Genomic DNA, 16758 nt, shown 5'->3' with positions numbered 1-16758 from the left:
GTTACACTGTTGTATTCTAACCTCAGTTGAAAATGACTTTAAAAAGCCCAGGTCTATTAGTTTCACAAGGAAAAAGGCTGAAGTAGTGGAATGACTTTTAGTAAAGGGATGTGTCCGTGTATTGTCATGTATGTTGATCTCTCAGGTTAATGGGTGTTATAAACAGAATTTACTGACTGTGTCAATCCTCTATCTACCCTGGAGGACAAAAAATGGAAGAGGTAATGGCGAAGAGGAGATATCTAAACAGACCCTGAGCCTGACAAGAGGCTTGGCAGGTGGACCTGGAAAGAGATAAGAAGACCCAGCAAACCATCCAAGAATATAACTCAGGTGACTTGGTTCTGTCAATGCAAACTTTTTATGGACTGTCTCTTATGTCATTCTTTGCCTAAAAATGCTTTTCTCACTTTATCCCCCTGTTTTTTTGAATCAGAATTGTTTTTTTTTTTTCTAAATAATATTTTAAAAGACTAAAATTCAGTGCATTACAAATAAACATAGGAGGCATTACTCAGCTCACAGATTTAGATGTGCAATACATACTTTTTCTTTTTGAGATGGACTCTCACTCTGTCACCCAAGCTGGAGTGCAGTGGTGCGATATTGACTCACTGCAACCTCTGCCTCCCAGTTTCAAGCAATTCTCCTGCCTCAGCCTTCTGAGTAGCTGGGACTACAGACACATGTATTTTTAATATAGACTGAATTTCACCTTGTTAGTCAGGATGGTCTTGATCTACTGGCCTTGTCATCTGCCCACCTTAGCCTCCCAAAGTGCTAGGGTTAAAGGTGTGAGCCACCACACCTGGCTAAATACTGTATTTCTTAATTGTGCTTAAGTAACTGATATCCAAATGAAAGACTTCATTACTCTGGAAAGATGGGAAAATCCAACTAAGGCATTATTAGAGCCTTTGTGGTCACTAGAGGGAAATACAGAGATCTAGCTTACATCTCTATTTGGAAAGTGGAGGAAGGAAGGGTCTCCAATGTCTGATCCAACATAGCCACTGGGAGTCTTCTGTCTAAGACTCCCTGCCTCTGGTTCTATAACTACTGTATGCTCCTCACATCACTAGTGAAGGACAGAAATTATTGCCAAGAATAAAACTCTGATGCTTGAAGTCTAGCCCCCCTCATGCTACAATTCATTCAAACCCTCTAAGGTCTACTTTTCCCAGTCACTCCCAAGGCACTGTCCATCAGCACGCAGAAATCTGAGACTAAAGTTCATTTACTTTACATTTGGGGAGATATATCTGCTGTTTCACTGTTCTGCCCTGATATGGTTTGGTTCTGTGTCCCTACCCAAATCTTATGTTGAATTGTAATCCCAAGTGTGGGTGGTTAGGCCTGGTGGGAGGTGCTTGGATCATGGGGGCAGTTTCTAATGGCTTAGCACCATCCTACTAGCGCTGTCTTGTGACAGAGTTCTCATGAAATCTGGTTGTTTTAAAGTGTGTGGCACCTCCACCTTTGCTCTCTCTTCCTTCGGCTCCCTCCATGTAAAGATGTGCTTGCTTCCCCTTCACCTCTACATTGGTTGTAAGATTCCTGTGGCCTCCTTAGAAGCAGAAGCCTGAACAGCTCATGGAAGCAGGAGCCAATTCAAACTATTGTCTTTATAAATTACTCAGTCTCAGGTATGCCTTTATAGCAGTGTAGTAATGGACTAATGCATGCCCTTAAACAGCAAAGCCAGGTGATATCATTATTTTAACAGTTACAAATATTAGTTGCCAAACAATGAATGGTCAGGGACTCCATTGATTGCAATAAGTACATAGAATCATTAGTGATCCAACTTGCTGATCAACTCTCAGACATTCATTGAAAACCATATCTATTTATACTAAGTAACATAGCCTCAAACTCAGCAAAAATTTTAAGGTTAATCATTGGCCTATTACCATACTTTAATTAAATGTCATAATTAGGGCTATCACTCCAGCATAATTAAGTCATTTCTTTCCTTCATACTACTCTATACATTATATTCACAACTCCAAGGATTAAATATGACATACATCCTTTCCATTAAGCGCACTGGAGCCTGCTTGGAAAATTTTAGATCACACAAATGCCATTTAAAGGAATAAAATAGTTTCTTGCCCTTCAGTAACTTTTCTCTCTGTAGGCTAACGTTCATATTTAGTGTATCAGAAAAGCATCTAGATTCTGATGACTTTAAGTAGTCTTATTATATAGTGAGTTTGCTTTCAGTTAAACACAAAATAGGCCACTCACCTAATGTTGGCATTTGTCTTTTATTTGTGTATGTGTTTGTTTTAACTATCATCAAGCAGTTATGAGGCAGCCTTACTTTGAATACCAAAAGCTCTGTTAACAGCTAACAGCAGGAGGTACCCCACCGAGAAAAGCGCTGAAGTCAAAACTGACTTTCATTATTTTCTGAGTTCATTAAATGCCATATTGAAAATTAGGAAAGTCATATTAAATGTTTTAATTTTACTAGTTATGTGTAGGGTTAATATAAAATAAAATGAAGACCATGCCTGAGAATCCCTAAAGCAAATAAAACGACTTAGGTTATGTAAAGGAAACGTTATTTCTTCTAAACGTCTCTGATGAATATAAGTAAAACTTAAGTTGCCTTCTAAAAGTGGTATAAGATGATCGCTTTTAACCAGTGCTTTGCTCCTAAAAACCCTATTGTAATAACAATCATTGTAAAGGTTAAAAAACTTCTAAATTTTGACTTTATAAGTAGTTCATAGAGCTGGGCCTCTTAACCACTTTTGGCTTGAGACCTCTAGGTTCACGAACTGTTCTCTCCTGTGCAAGATAAACTTTCTGTAATTTTTTGAAGGCACATAAAATTGTTCATATTATTGAGTATAAAGTGATTTTTTTTCCTACATGGGATCTCACTCTGGGGCCCAGATTGCAAAGCAGTGGTGTGATCATAGCTCACTGCAGCCTCCAAGTTCTGGAGTCAAGATATCCTCCCACCTCAGCCTTTGAGTATCTCGGATTATAGGTGTATGTCACTGTGCATGGCTAACATGACGTTTTCAAATATATGTACATTGCTAAATGGCAAAATCAAGCTAATTAAGACAAGTATTACTGCACATAGTTGTCATTTTTGTGATAACACTTAAAATCTTGTCATTATTTTTCAAGAATACGATACATTGTTATTAACTGTCATTCACCAAGTAGTGCTTTAAATTTTTAAAATTTGATCTGTTTTATTTTTGACAGTAGTAAATAATTGCAATGGCCTAAGTGAAAACTGAGGTCTTATAATTATAAAAGAATTTTTAAAGTCTTTAAATGGACTAGATAAAATAAGTGGAATAATAGGTTTCATAGATCTAATTTCAGAACATAATTTATTATAACTATATCAAATGAAGTAGATGGGCTGCTATCATCCTTTAAAAGAAGTCTATTCAGAAAACTTTAATAAATATATCTTATTGAAGGAAAGACAAGATGATTTCTCTAAAACAAGCCAGATCTATTAAACTAGTAAACCACTAAAGTTTTTTGAAAAGAAAAAGGCATTAGAGACAATGAAGGGAAATATGTGGGACAGAAAATTGGATCTAAATATACATGAAAATAAATATAATTTAAAAGCTCTTGAAACACCAAAACATGTTAAGCCTTGAAAGAGATGTGACTGTGATCTGAATCACACATAGTTACGACTTCTGTTTCTCAGATTATGGATTAAATAACTTTCTTATTTTTCTCCTATACGGTGATTAGAGGTAATTAAATGACATGGCAAACAAAACCTTCCTGGCTTTTTAAATAATCATGATTATTGTAGATTAACTTCCCTTTTGTTGTCCTACTTTGCTTAGACAGATGAAAGAAAACCCATAACTATTACAGCCTCTGTAAAAAATATTAAATGTACTCTCCCCAAGAGGAAACATTGTCTATAACCAATCCAATTGCTTTAACTATGCACTAACCCTGTATGAAAAATGTGGCAATTTTCTTAAAAACTCCTCACTCTCTGCTGATATAAATGAAACCATAACTTCTCTATTTCTGGATGCTACCTCCATTTCTTTGGAGTTAGTGTTTCTGGGTGGTTTATACACTTTGCCCTTGAATAAACTCTCTTTAAAGTATATTCTGACCCTCTTGATTATTTTAGGTTGACATATACTTCTAATTAAGTATATGTATGTCTTCTTTTGAAAGGTATCTGTTTTCTTTCTTGTTAATTTGTGTAAGTCCCTTATAGAGGTTTGATGTTAGACCTTTGACAGATACATAGTTTGTAAAAATTTTATCCCATTCTGTAGGCTGTCTGATTGGTCTGTTGATAGTTTCTCTTGCTATGCGGAAGCTCTAAGAAAATATGCTACATATATGCCATAGAATATTATGCAGTCATAACAAAGAATGAGATCATGTCCTTTGCAGGGACATGGATAAAGCTGGTGGTCAATACCCTTAGCAAACTAACACAGGAAGAGAAAAACAAATGCTCTGTGTTCTCACTTATAAGTGGGTGCTAAATGATGTGCTTACATGGGCACAGAGGTGAACAACACACACGAGGGCTGAGGGTGAGAGGAGTGAGAGGATCAGGAAAAATAACTAAGGGTACCAGGCTTAATACTTGAGTGAGAAAATGATCTGTATAACAAACACTCAGGACACAAGTTTACCTATGTAACAAACCTGCACTTGTACCCCTGAGCTTAAAATAAAAGTTAAAAAATAAAATAATCAAAAATAATAAAAAGTGAAGGTTCAGTGATATATAACCCTTCTGAAGGGGGACTTGGCCTATCAACGCAATGTAAAACTAAAGTACTTATGATAATTATATTGGCCCAGGAATAAGCATGAAGACCAATAAGGCAATGAAAGGAGTAAAAAATTATTTTGAATATGTAAAAATTTAACATATGAAAACACTGGTATGGAATACTTTTGAAGAAAGGAGGTACTAAATAAATAGGAAAATTCATTATCTTTAAAAAAAAGAAAATAGATCTCAGCCTCACGGTATATGTAGAACATTTAATTATCTAATGGAAATGTTTTAAATATTTAGAAGAAAATAAAGAAGGATCTCTTTTAGGGATTAAGATGTCTTAAATGAGGTATAGAAACAATGGTAGCAACAAAAACCATCAGTCTTAATAAAGGATTGCTAAATTTAACTACATTAAAATTAAGATTTTATAAAAAAATAAGCTAGATCTGGAAGAAAATACTTGTCATATGCATGTTTGATAAAGGATTGGTATACAAAGTATACAAAGCAAACATCCATAATGAAAAAGCAAACAACCCTGTAGAAAATGGACAAAAAATGTGAAAAGCTTGTGCTAATTAATGTTCAGCTCATACAGAACAGGCTTAATGTCCTTCACATCCAGCTTCTTTTCTGATGGGCCTAATATCTAGTTACAATGGTTGTTGCCATTCCTGTACCAGTTGCTAAATGTTTAAAATATCACTCTATAAACAGGCATTCCACAGAATAGAAAATACACATGGCCAATAAACATATGAGAAAACAAGCAATGGGGGAAATACAAATTATGCTCTTAATGAGGCCGCTCACAACCAATGGATTGGAAAATATAAGTTCTGACAATACTAAATGATAAAGAGAATTCAAGTCAATGGATCTTTTATAAGCAGTTTATGTATATTTAGATCCATAGATATTTGAAAAACAATTTGAGATTTTCTTTTCAAGTTGAATGTTTCCACTATATCCCACAGCCCCATTCTTAGGAGTATATCCAAGAGAAATGCTTGCAGCACAAATAGCATTTTCCCTTTCTTTAATGTTTCCCTACCTTAGGGAGTCTTTGTCTCCATCCTGTCTTTGAAAATACTTGTTTCTTCATGTCTACTAATCCCTTCAAGCCCAAGCAAATAATGCAACTTGTGTGAAAATAACTTCTGCATTTATGCCTGCTACACAAAGGGAATACAAATACTTGGCTTATGGAAGTAAACTGAAGTAAAAAATATAGAAAGAAAGTAAAAAGAAACAAAAAAACAGAAGTTAATATCTAAATAACTTGTCCTGGTCTATAACGATAATAATATGTCAACCACTGTTTATAGAGTGCCCACTGTATGCCAATGTTTTACAAACTTCTGCCATGATTAACTTAGCTAATTTTTCACAATATTCTCATAAAGTTTGGGCTATTATTATTATTTTTCCAGATTCGAATCCAGATAATCTAACTTTTCAGAACCCCCAAATCTGAAAAACTACATTAGGCCCATCTCAAGGTCTAACTGCATTCCCCATTATCAGCACTGGTGAACCTGGTAATCATCACGCAAAACATGAAACAGACCCTGAACATCCTCAATTAGATCCAAGTTGGGTAGCTTATCCATGAGTCGATTAATGACAATTCTTTGGGACCTTGGGATTTGGAATGAGCAGTGGGATATCAGAATAAGGAGCCTGAGATAGCAAAGGCAGAGAAACTTCTGAGATCAATTCTAACTCTGCATCTTCGAATTACTGTTTTTAACAGTAAATATGTACTTATTCTTATATCTTCCTAAAGTTGTTTTTTCATCTTTACAAGACTTATGGTATTTATCCACACTCTTTTCTGCTCCCACCAAAATATCTTTACCCTTGATTTAGTTAGTATTAGTTGTGGGTGATTGCATTTTCTTTCTTCACATTAATTGTAAAATAAATTTGTTTTCATGATTCAGTGTCTTAACAAATTAAAAATATTTAATACAGATTATGCTGCTAGGTAGCCTCTTACTGAGATAATGTACAAGATAGGAAAGTCAAGCTTGATAGAGTTTATTCAGGATGGCCTCATTCAAGCACAGCTCAGAGGCACAATTCACACTGCACAGCATGTTACAAATGCATTGCATCTCCACAGCGAGAAGGGGAGAATAAAAAACATCAAGAATTATTTCGTTTTTGTTGCTGAAGGTACATGAAAATGCAGTCAACAGTAAAATGTAAGATGTTAAAAGACACAAAAGATTATATGATAGTATATCCTCGTTTAACTCTGTCATAGTTTAATTTGGAAAATGTCATATGTAAATATAGCTCTAGAGTTTCCACATAGATTCAACTAAAGAGTGCTCCATATAAAATGAAATAGAACTCATGATAAAGCCAAAATGAGTTAGATAAAATTGTGTTTCATAACTTACAAGTATTCAAATGAGTCAGTATCTAATTACATTAATTACATTAGTTCATTGACAGAAATTTCCAAGAGTTATACTGTGTTCAGAAAATAGATTTTGTTTCAGGAGTTTGCAAATTTTGGAATCACCATAAACATTTTAATTATTTCATGCAACATTTAATTTGAAATTGAAATTGTTTCATAAAAGTTCTATGATTATCTGAAAGCAGTGCAATGAATTTTCTTTGGTATGTTTTAAATGCTTACAAGTCCTCTCATTTCTTGATACCACTACAGAAATATATTACTAATAATTTATCTTAGGATATTTTTAATATTACCCAGTTCTCTTAAAGAGTAATTTACATTAATATATTCTCCTTTTTTTCTATATTCTTTATGAACAGAAAGGAAAAAAATATGATAAAAATAAGTTCAGAGAAAACATTTTGCAACTAATCTTGCTATAAGTACTGTTTTATAAAAAATAAAATTGCTGCTGATCTGAAATATAAAATATTAGATTTCTAGTCTTATGTGGAAGGATCTCATAGCAGCAATATTATTACTCTTCATGACACTGATAATAAGTCAAATGAGTAAACAGTAACTATGTTGGCTACTGAAAGATAGTTAAGTAAAATATAAATATAGGTAACATATAATTTGTGAGAGATTTTGGAATATTCAATGCCCAAGATCAGAGAAGGAAAGCTGACAACAGAGGTAAAGGTCAGAGTAGAGGGGGCCATAAGCCAAGAAATGTGGGCAGCTTGAGAAGCCAATAAAATTGAGACAACAAATTCTTCCCCTTCATCCTCCGGAAGGAACATAGCCCTGAAGACTGATTTTAGACATTTGACTATTAGATAATAAACTTAAGCTGTTTTATGACATTGAGTTTGTGATAATTTGTTACAACAGCAAGAAGAAGCTAATGTATCAGCTATTCAGTCATAAATCTGAAATGAGTCATTGTATACTTCCTCATATTTCTCTCTATGCCTAGGACATAGAATTGTGTGGTTTAAGGTCTCAAATTTTCTTTCTTTTTCAAAATAAATGGAGCTTAAGCCTTTGATGGTCAAATTAAAATTTTAATGAAGATTCTGAATAGAGTAGAATATATTCTTAAAAATTTTTAAACTTTTATTTTAGGTTCAGGGGCACAGGTGCATGTTTGTTATATAGATAAGCCTATCTTACAGGAGCTTGGTTTACAGATTATTTCATCACCCAGGCACTAATAGTTCTATTTCTCATACCTAATAGTTATATTTTTCTGCTCTTTTCCCTCCTCTCACCTTCCAAGCTCAGGTAGGCCCCAGTGTCAGCTGGCCCCCTCTTTGTGTCCATGTGTTCTCATCACTTAGCTCCCACTTACAACAAAATGTGTGGTATTTGGTTTTCTGATGCTGTGTTAGTTTGCTAAGGATAATGGCCTCCAACTCCATCCATATTGCTGCAAAGAACCACATTTTCTTTATTCAAGTCTGCCATTGATGAGCATTTAGATTGATTTCATGTCTTTGCTATTTTAAATGGCGCTGAGATGAAAATACACATGCGTACATCTTTATGATAGAACGATTTATATTCTTTTGCATATATGCCCAGCAATGGGATTGGTAGTTCTGTTTTTACCTCTTTGTGGAATCGCCATACTGCTTTCCACTATGGTTGAACTAATTTACACTCGCGCCAACAGCATAAATAAGCATTGTCTTTCCTTGCAACCTTGCTGGCATCCCTTACTTTATGACTTTTTATTAATAGCCATTCTGACTGGTGTGAGATGATATTGCATTGTGGTTTTGATTTGCATTTCTCTAATGGTTAGTGGTATTGAGCTTCTTTTCATATGATTTTTGGTCGCATGTACAATTTCTTTTAAAAAGTGGTCAAAGGACATAATTTTTTTGCTAAATATAGCAGGCAAAATCATTCCTTTAGAAGGAAATCTAATAAGAAAAATTTATCGACATACTTTTAAAAGTAGAACTCAAATGTATATCCACTACAAAATTTCACTGATGGAGTTATATTTAAGTATCTCAAAATGTCTTCTGAATTTGCTTCACTTTAAGAAATGTGTTTAACCAATTTAAGTATAATACAAAATAATGATTTTTTGAAGACTTTTGGACAGAAAGTAATGACCTAACTATATGCTTAAGTAATCTGAATGATGTGCCTTACAGACTCAGGCAAGGCATATGGGCGATAGCACTTCCTTCATCTCAGTATCTTGAAGTTAATAGATTCTGTATTCAATGTTACTAGAGTTTGTCTACATTAGCTTCTTCAAAAGAATATATTATACATCTTCTTCTAGGTAACTTTGTTATCAAAATTAAAGACATTTAATTCAAACTTTTGAACTTTAAATAACTTACCTATATATGAATTTATTTAATGTGAAAAGGCAGAATGAGAAATTTAGCTATTTATGAATGGTAAGTCAGGACACAAAATATCTGTTGTTAGACATAATATTCAAAACATCAGAGGATTACTTTAATCGGTATGTATGTAGAAGGAAAAGCTGGATATGTATACATAAATAATCACTAATTAGAACTGATAAAAAGGCATAGTATTCAGTAGCAACAGATTACCTTTCAAAGTGACTGTAAAATTATCATATTCTGAATCAATGCATAGTTAATAGGCACAAAGAAAAAAACAATGTTAAATTTTAAAAAGAGACCTACTGCAATATAGAACATGACTGACTACGTTCAGGAGTCTTACGTTTTCTCTGTGTTACATGAGAAATATTCCCCTTCCTCTTGTTAAAAGTTTTACACTCTCCAGCTCACCTGATGCTAAAGATTCTCAATCCCATCTTCCTACTAGTCAAATTGAAGTTAATCATCTTGACCCTCTATATAAAATCTAATTATGTTTCTCTTGATCTCACTGGTTAGCTTCAATTCCTAACCTTCATTAATCTTCTGATTTTTCATTTTCCTAATTTTTATTGAACACCTTATGAATCAAAGAAGAATGGTCTTCAATCTTCTATTGCATAATGTATAGCATATATAAATGAACATGAACTGATCAACAACCATAACATAGCCAGGAAAACAGTGTACAGTATCAACCTCTACTTCTCTTGGTAAAAGGGTCAGCAGGAAGAGTAATATGACTGAACAACTCAGCTTGAGGAAAAGTAAAATAGTCCTTCAGAAGGTAACACAATATCAATTGTGATGGTAAGTTTTATGTGTCAACTAGGCTAGACAGTTATACCCAGATATTTGGCCAAACTTGAGTCTAGATGTTACTGCAAAGGTACTTTTAGATGAGATTAACATTTAGGTCAGTACACTTTGAGTAAAGCAGATTAATCTCCATACTGTGGACAGTCCCTATCAAATCAGTCAAAGGTCTTAATAGAACAAATAGTGATACCCACCTCTGGACTCGAGAATTCTGTTTTAAATTGCCCTTGGACTTCAGTTACACCACCAGTCAGGCTCTACCACTGTATGAGCCAATTCCTTAAAACAAATCTACCTCTTGACATATAGATAGATAGATGATGGAAGACAACAGATAAATGGATTGATGGACGAATAGTTAGATAGGTAGATGGATGGATAGATAGATAGATAATCTTTTACACACACATATCCACATCTTATTATATTGGTCCTGTTTCTCTGGAGAACTCTGATACTCTATATATTCATAAAAGTAGAAAAAATAAATTGATAAAAATGGATACTGCCCTTCTACTTATTCTCTCCTACTCCGATTAAAAATTTTGAAAATTCATATAATCTATAGAAATTGTCTAGAAATTAGTGTTGCATTTACTTGCTAATAGCATACTGAGTTAGAAATATTTACAGAATAACATGAACCTTCCAATCCTTTCTGTTATTCCAATTGCAAGATCAAAAAGCATGTATGTAACATCAATAAGAAGAAGGTTTGTGTGTGACCATCACTCTTGATAGGAGTAGGGCAGAGTCTCCCTTACAGAGTTACAGCATGTTCTAGTTGTACTTGGAAAGAAATATGATCTGCTTTTGTCTATACAGCAAGGGTTGTTAAAGTTTATATATATGTTGGCTCTATTTTGTGCAGATGGAATGAAATTCCCTGTGAGATATTTTACAACTTTCCTAGAATACTGAGTATACGCCACAGCTGAGAACAAGTGACATTTAGTACCTCACATTCCTGTTTCAGATAATTCCTTGCTCTTTTTGCCAGCCAGCTCCCTGTGGTACTCTCTTGTCCTCTTCTACCAGGCTTCCACTACCCTGTAAGTAAACGACCAAGACCAATAATTTCATGAAAACCTCTTTTGCATATAGCATTTTTTTTCTAGAGAAATGAGATACTAAGATGCATAAGACAACTGTACCCACCATTTAAAGGTAATAATTTATTGGGAAGACAGGATCTATACATACAAATTACAATATAAGGGGAGGCATGAGCTAAGAGTGTGAGAAGTACATAGACAAAACTGAAGATTTCTGAGGCATTCAAGATCTAAGAAAGAAGTTTTTGGTAGCTAGGCTTACTAAAATTTTAAGAAAAGCAGATATTGGTAAAGTTGCTTAATTCTGTTTAACTCAAACAAAGGTAATTGATTCAATGTTTTTGAATGACATAACATAATTTCCTGAATTTCAGCAAGTTTTATACCCCTGAAATGCTCACACGTCAATTACTCCATTATAATAGTAGTATACAAGTTCTTTGAAGATCATACGAGGTTTTGTTGCCTTTCTATATAGGGAGCAAAGTACAACATCTGTAACTTTACTATGTTATGAAACCATTCTCTTTATCAAAAGTTTAAATAAGTTTTGTAATAGCAAAACTTTTTTAAAAAACTTTCTTTATGAGAAATATTTATTAAAATAAGAGAGGAAGCAAGTTTCGTAGTTATCTCACCCTTTTCTCAAACAGAACATTCTAGTAGAGAATTATCATTGCAATGATACAGGACAGTCTCTTCTTTCCTTTCAGACAGAAGAATTAGAGAGCATTTTTTTTTTGCAGAAATGTGTGATGAATCTTAATATGATGGCACCAAGAATCATTAGAGAATATTCAAAAATTCTTACTTTGTTGAAGACTGATAAGAATTAAGATAAATCAAGATTTCAAAAAATATTTAGAAATGTAGAAGTTTTTCATTTTTAATTTTTTGGTGACTCATTTTTCATTTATTTCCTTGATTTGATCTCTAGCAATAAACCAGAAGAAATAAACTAGTGTAATTAAAAGACGAGTGATTCTTAGCCACTTTTTGTTACTATGAGGATGGCTGGTATGGAATTCTCCTGTACTTTAAGGGTATTTTGTTTTTCAATGTTTAGTTGAAACTTAGCTATTCATCTGTAGTATGATATAAATGCTTTTCTTTAAGAATTCATTCAATAGCAAACACATTTTGAGTACCAATTTAAAAGAAAATGGAGATTACAGAGAAAACATATTGAGAAATATAAACTTTAAAATAATGTGACTATACCATATGTGTGCATATCCTTATTAAACACTAAGATATAATTGCTATAATTAGAATTTACATATAATCTGAAGATAGTTTATTAAAATGCTAAGAGAGGCCAGGTGCGGTGGCTCATGCCTATAATCCCAGCACTTTGGGAGGCCAAGGCAGGTGGATCACGAGGTCAAGAGATTGAGACCATCCTGGTCAACAAGGTGAAACCCCGTCTCTACTAAAAATACAAAAATTAGCTGGGCATGGTGGTGCATGCCTGTAATCCCAGCTACTTGGGAGGCTGAGGCAGGAGAATTGCTTGAACCCAGAAGGCGGAGGTTGCTGTGAGCCGAGATCATGCCATTGCACTCCAGTCTGGGTAACAACAGTGAAACTCCATCTCAAAAAAAATAAATAAATAAAATAAAATGCTAAGATAAAGATACATATTTTTAAAATATTATTTCTTTGAACTAATGAAGCTTAAATATTAAACAAATGAATTTTCTGGAAAATACACACAAATTCCATCTCAAAGTAAGTGTTATTGCCTAGTCAACAAATGTGTGTGTGTGTGTGTGTGTACTGATAATAGAAACAAGGGTTTCTAGCAAGAACTTCATATCAAGAATTTACCTACATATTTATTATCCAAAATATCATATATATGTGTATCTTTTTATATATTTAAAGAAAAGCTTAAGACTTCTTTAAAAGCTGTACTTGCAATAGTTTTAAAGTTAAATATGTTGACAAAATATCCATTTCCAGTGACATTAATTTCATGGTGAGTATTATGAAAGCCTGGTTTGTTGTCTCATTAAATTTCAGATTGATTTAATATTATCACCCTAAAATAATTATAGAATTCTTTTTATGCTGAGAATTCCCAGCGATACAAAGAAAATATTAAAACCTGTTTTCAATGTGGAAATTGGTATTGAGAAGTTATACACCGTCGAAAGCCATAGTAACAACGCCAAGGCAGTAAGATCAAAGCATAGTATGTTAATGCCCCACTAAATTGATGATAAACTTAGAGAAAATGGGTCTGAAAAAAGAATATATTCATCTTACATATTAATGCATTGTAAAAGGTAATTTGCAGATGTAAAATATAAATTGATAATGTTCATAAACACTCTAATGCAATGTTTCATAAAAATAATGTATTTCTAAATTTGAAAATTATTATTTTAATTCATAGTAATGAAATAGACAACAAACAAGAAATCATATTAGATGAAAAAGGCAGAAAATATAAAGTGAAGTTGGGGAGAATAGTAAGATGAAAACAAAGAATAACCCAAGAGAGAAAAAAATAACTAAACCAAAAAATTGCTTTGGTATGTTTAATTTTCCATTTAGATTTGGGACTACTTTTTTTTTTTTTGAGGGGGAATATGTATAGGAAATTGTCTTGGAAGAAAATGAACTATGTTTCATCTTGGCTACTTTAAACTGAAAATAATGGTAGGATGCAGTGAGAAAATGAACAAACAGGTGTTTAGAATACTTATTCAATTATAAACAATTATATTATTCTTATAGAATTAAATTAATTCTTCATCAAAAGGAATGAGAACAATAATAAAATCTAGAAACTTAAGCATAGCTATCTCAAACTGGTCAACTTTCTTTTAAAAATCTAATTAAAAGTAACTCATCCAGACTTCTGAAAACATACATTTAACAATGAAAACTGGTCACTGTGAAGTTGAAGTTACGTTTTTCATTATATTTACATCCTATTTAAATCTGAAAGTTACTGATAATTTTCAAATGCATGCATTCAGTGCCATTTACACATGGTACTTCGTGTAGCACACACAAAACTGTTGTAGCAAAACCAGTACTCACCTTGTGAATTAAACAGGCAGCACTCATTCTTTTCCCACTCTGTGATATTTGTACACCAGTTCTTTACTTGGGCTACAATCAACACATAGGAAAAAATTAAAAACTGCAATAAGAACACTGAAGCTGCAAGGAAAGCACATCATAAACAGCTGGCAAATTTTGGGTTTTATCGTCTTGGTACTCAGTTTTGATGTCATGAATAGAAAGGTTTATGAATTATTTTAATGATCTAACCAACTATTAACTACTAATACCTAACTTCTCAGATGAGATGTTTGCTTTTGGAACGTCTTGTTACCTCTTCACAGTTTGGCTTGTCTGAGTTGTGGAAGCAAAAGAAACTCCATCTTGGATATTAATTAGCCATGTTGGCTTCTGATTAACTCTAGTTCCAAGAAGGCCTCTAAGATTTTCCATTATCTATTGTTCCTTGTGTAAGAGCTGGTACTTAGTCCACTTAGGTACAATAAATCCTGCAATTAGGTCAAACTACTTTGATGTTATTGTGCTTCAATTGTCCTACACATCCCTTCTGTGCCACCCCTTCCTTATGGTACATAAGCCCTGTGCCTGGGGGTGATGGGGCAGAAATCCACCATCTTGTCTTGCCACCACCCAAGACACAGCCAGGCCTTCTATTCTTAAGTCCCTATTAAATGCTTTTTTCTAAGAAACTGGATTTGTCAGCCTCTGTCTTTGGCCTCTCTCTCAGCTTCTTTCACTTTAAGGTAGGTTTGTGTAGACCTGCCCACCATGAAACAGAGTTAAAATAGGATTGTCAATATCTACCTAATCTAGCTTTCTGGAATACTAAATGACATGGCACATTTTAAGCAGCTAGTAAAATGTCTAACAAGTATTGAAAGCTCCATAATAAACTGCCTTTCCTTAACTTTTTCATACCAGCTGAAGAAGTTGATGTTATCTCTTTTTGTCTCAAATACATATTTTACATTTCATAGAGACATGTCTGTTTCCTAACTAGGGTGTTGTGGATCTGGAGTGACACATATTAAGTACTTTAAATCATATGTTTACTGCCTAGTCCTAGATTTCTATACCATATGGGAGGAGCTTTGGTTCATTTTGTCTCAACATCTGATAGTCTTTTCTTTCATCATATTTTGTACTTATATTTTTAAACTGGGAATGCATTGTGTGTACATAATTTACAGAAGTGAGCCTAAAACTCATCATGTCAGATGCTTGTAAACATTTCTCAGTGTTGTTATGAGATAATGACATTGACAAATCTACCCTTATAGTGATAGTTTCCAGAAAAATTCAAGTTGGCCACAGGAATCTCCATTAAATATGATTTCTATTACTTCTTCCATGTTGTTGTTGCCATTTTATTTGCTATGCGATTGTACATAAAGACAGCTTGGTCAGTATGTATAAACTTCCTTAAGTTTTACATTTTTAATAAATATATTAAATGAATGGAATAAATATATATTTGATTTATTGAAAATATGGCTACCTTCTATCATTCAGGATAACCAGAAGCTGAGTATAGTCAGATCTATGAATATCATTTAAATTTTAACTAATGTTTGTAATAAAAAATCATATATCTAAAAGTACTCAAGATTTTAGTGTTCTTATTTCACAATGTATTTAGATAAAAGTGACCCTTGTTCAAATATTCTTTGCTTAGTACTAAAAACTAACTAAAATTTTGTTCATATGACTTATCTCACCAAAATTGGCATGTTAACCTCAGAAAGAAATGAGATGTTGCTAAGTCTATATGTTTAGTTTGGTGCATACAATTCACATTCACTAAAACGAGACGCTGTTAGTAGATAACACAAAATCATTGTTCATCAGGGGGTTAAGATTTTTCTTCCAAAACAAGGCACATGCCACCTTCAGAATTTGCTTAAGAGCCTTTTCTGTAAAAATCCTTTCTGGCTCCTGGTATTCTAATTCTGACCCAAAAATTCTCTTGTTCTAGTTTGCTTTTCACTGAATATATTGATACTTCTATTATCTATTCAAATGTGCCTGGTTTTCTGGCAGTCTGCATTTTTAAAAATGCTGCTTTGCTCTGTATCACCCATAAATTGGCAAGTTCCTGGAAGAATATACCTCTGCCCACAGATGAGGTTATTGATATTAAGGAAGCTGAGTGGGGATGCCAGATGCTATCAGATACTGTGGATCAGGAGGCCATTAAACAAATATATTGTAAAAATGTCTATATAAAGGACACTTTTAACCCTCGATTCACGTATTTTATTGGTAAGTACTAAGGTTATCTTTTCT

The 16758-nt window shown here is 33.5% G+C and overlaps 1 long non-coding RNA gene across 4 annotated transcripts in view; it reads right to left on the bottom strand.

Annotated features, from left to right (window-relative positions):
* LOC103788537 (uncharacterized) overlaps positions 1-16758 on the bottom strand; it is a 586955-nt gene that overhangs the window by 443813 nt on the left and 126384 nt on the right. For all 4 annotated transcript variants that reach the window (XR_013528278.1, XR_013528276.1, XR_013528275.1 and 1 more), the window contains 2 exons: positions 14488-14559; positions 11337-11428 (listed from right to left, as the gene is read on the bottom strand). This is a non-coding gene — a long non-coding RNA (uncharacterized LOC103788537). The remainder of the gene's footprint in view (positions 1-11336; positions 11429-14487; positions 14560-16758) is intronic.

Source organism: Callithrix jacchus, chromosome 16, assembly GCF_049354715.1.
Source record: "Callithrix jacchus isolate 240 chromosome 16, calJac240_pri, whole genome shotgun sequence".
Classification (NCBI taxonomy): Eukaryota; Metazoa; Chordata; class Mammalia; order Primates; family Cebidae; genus Callithrix; species Callithrix jacchus.
This window is presented reverse-complemented; position numbering and strand designations above follow the sequence as displayed.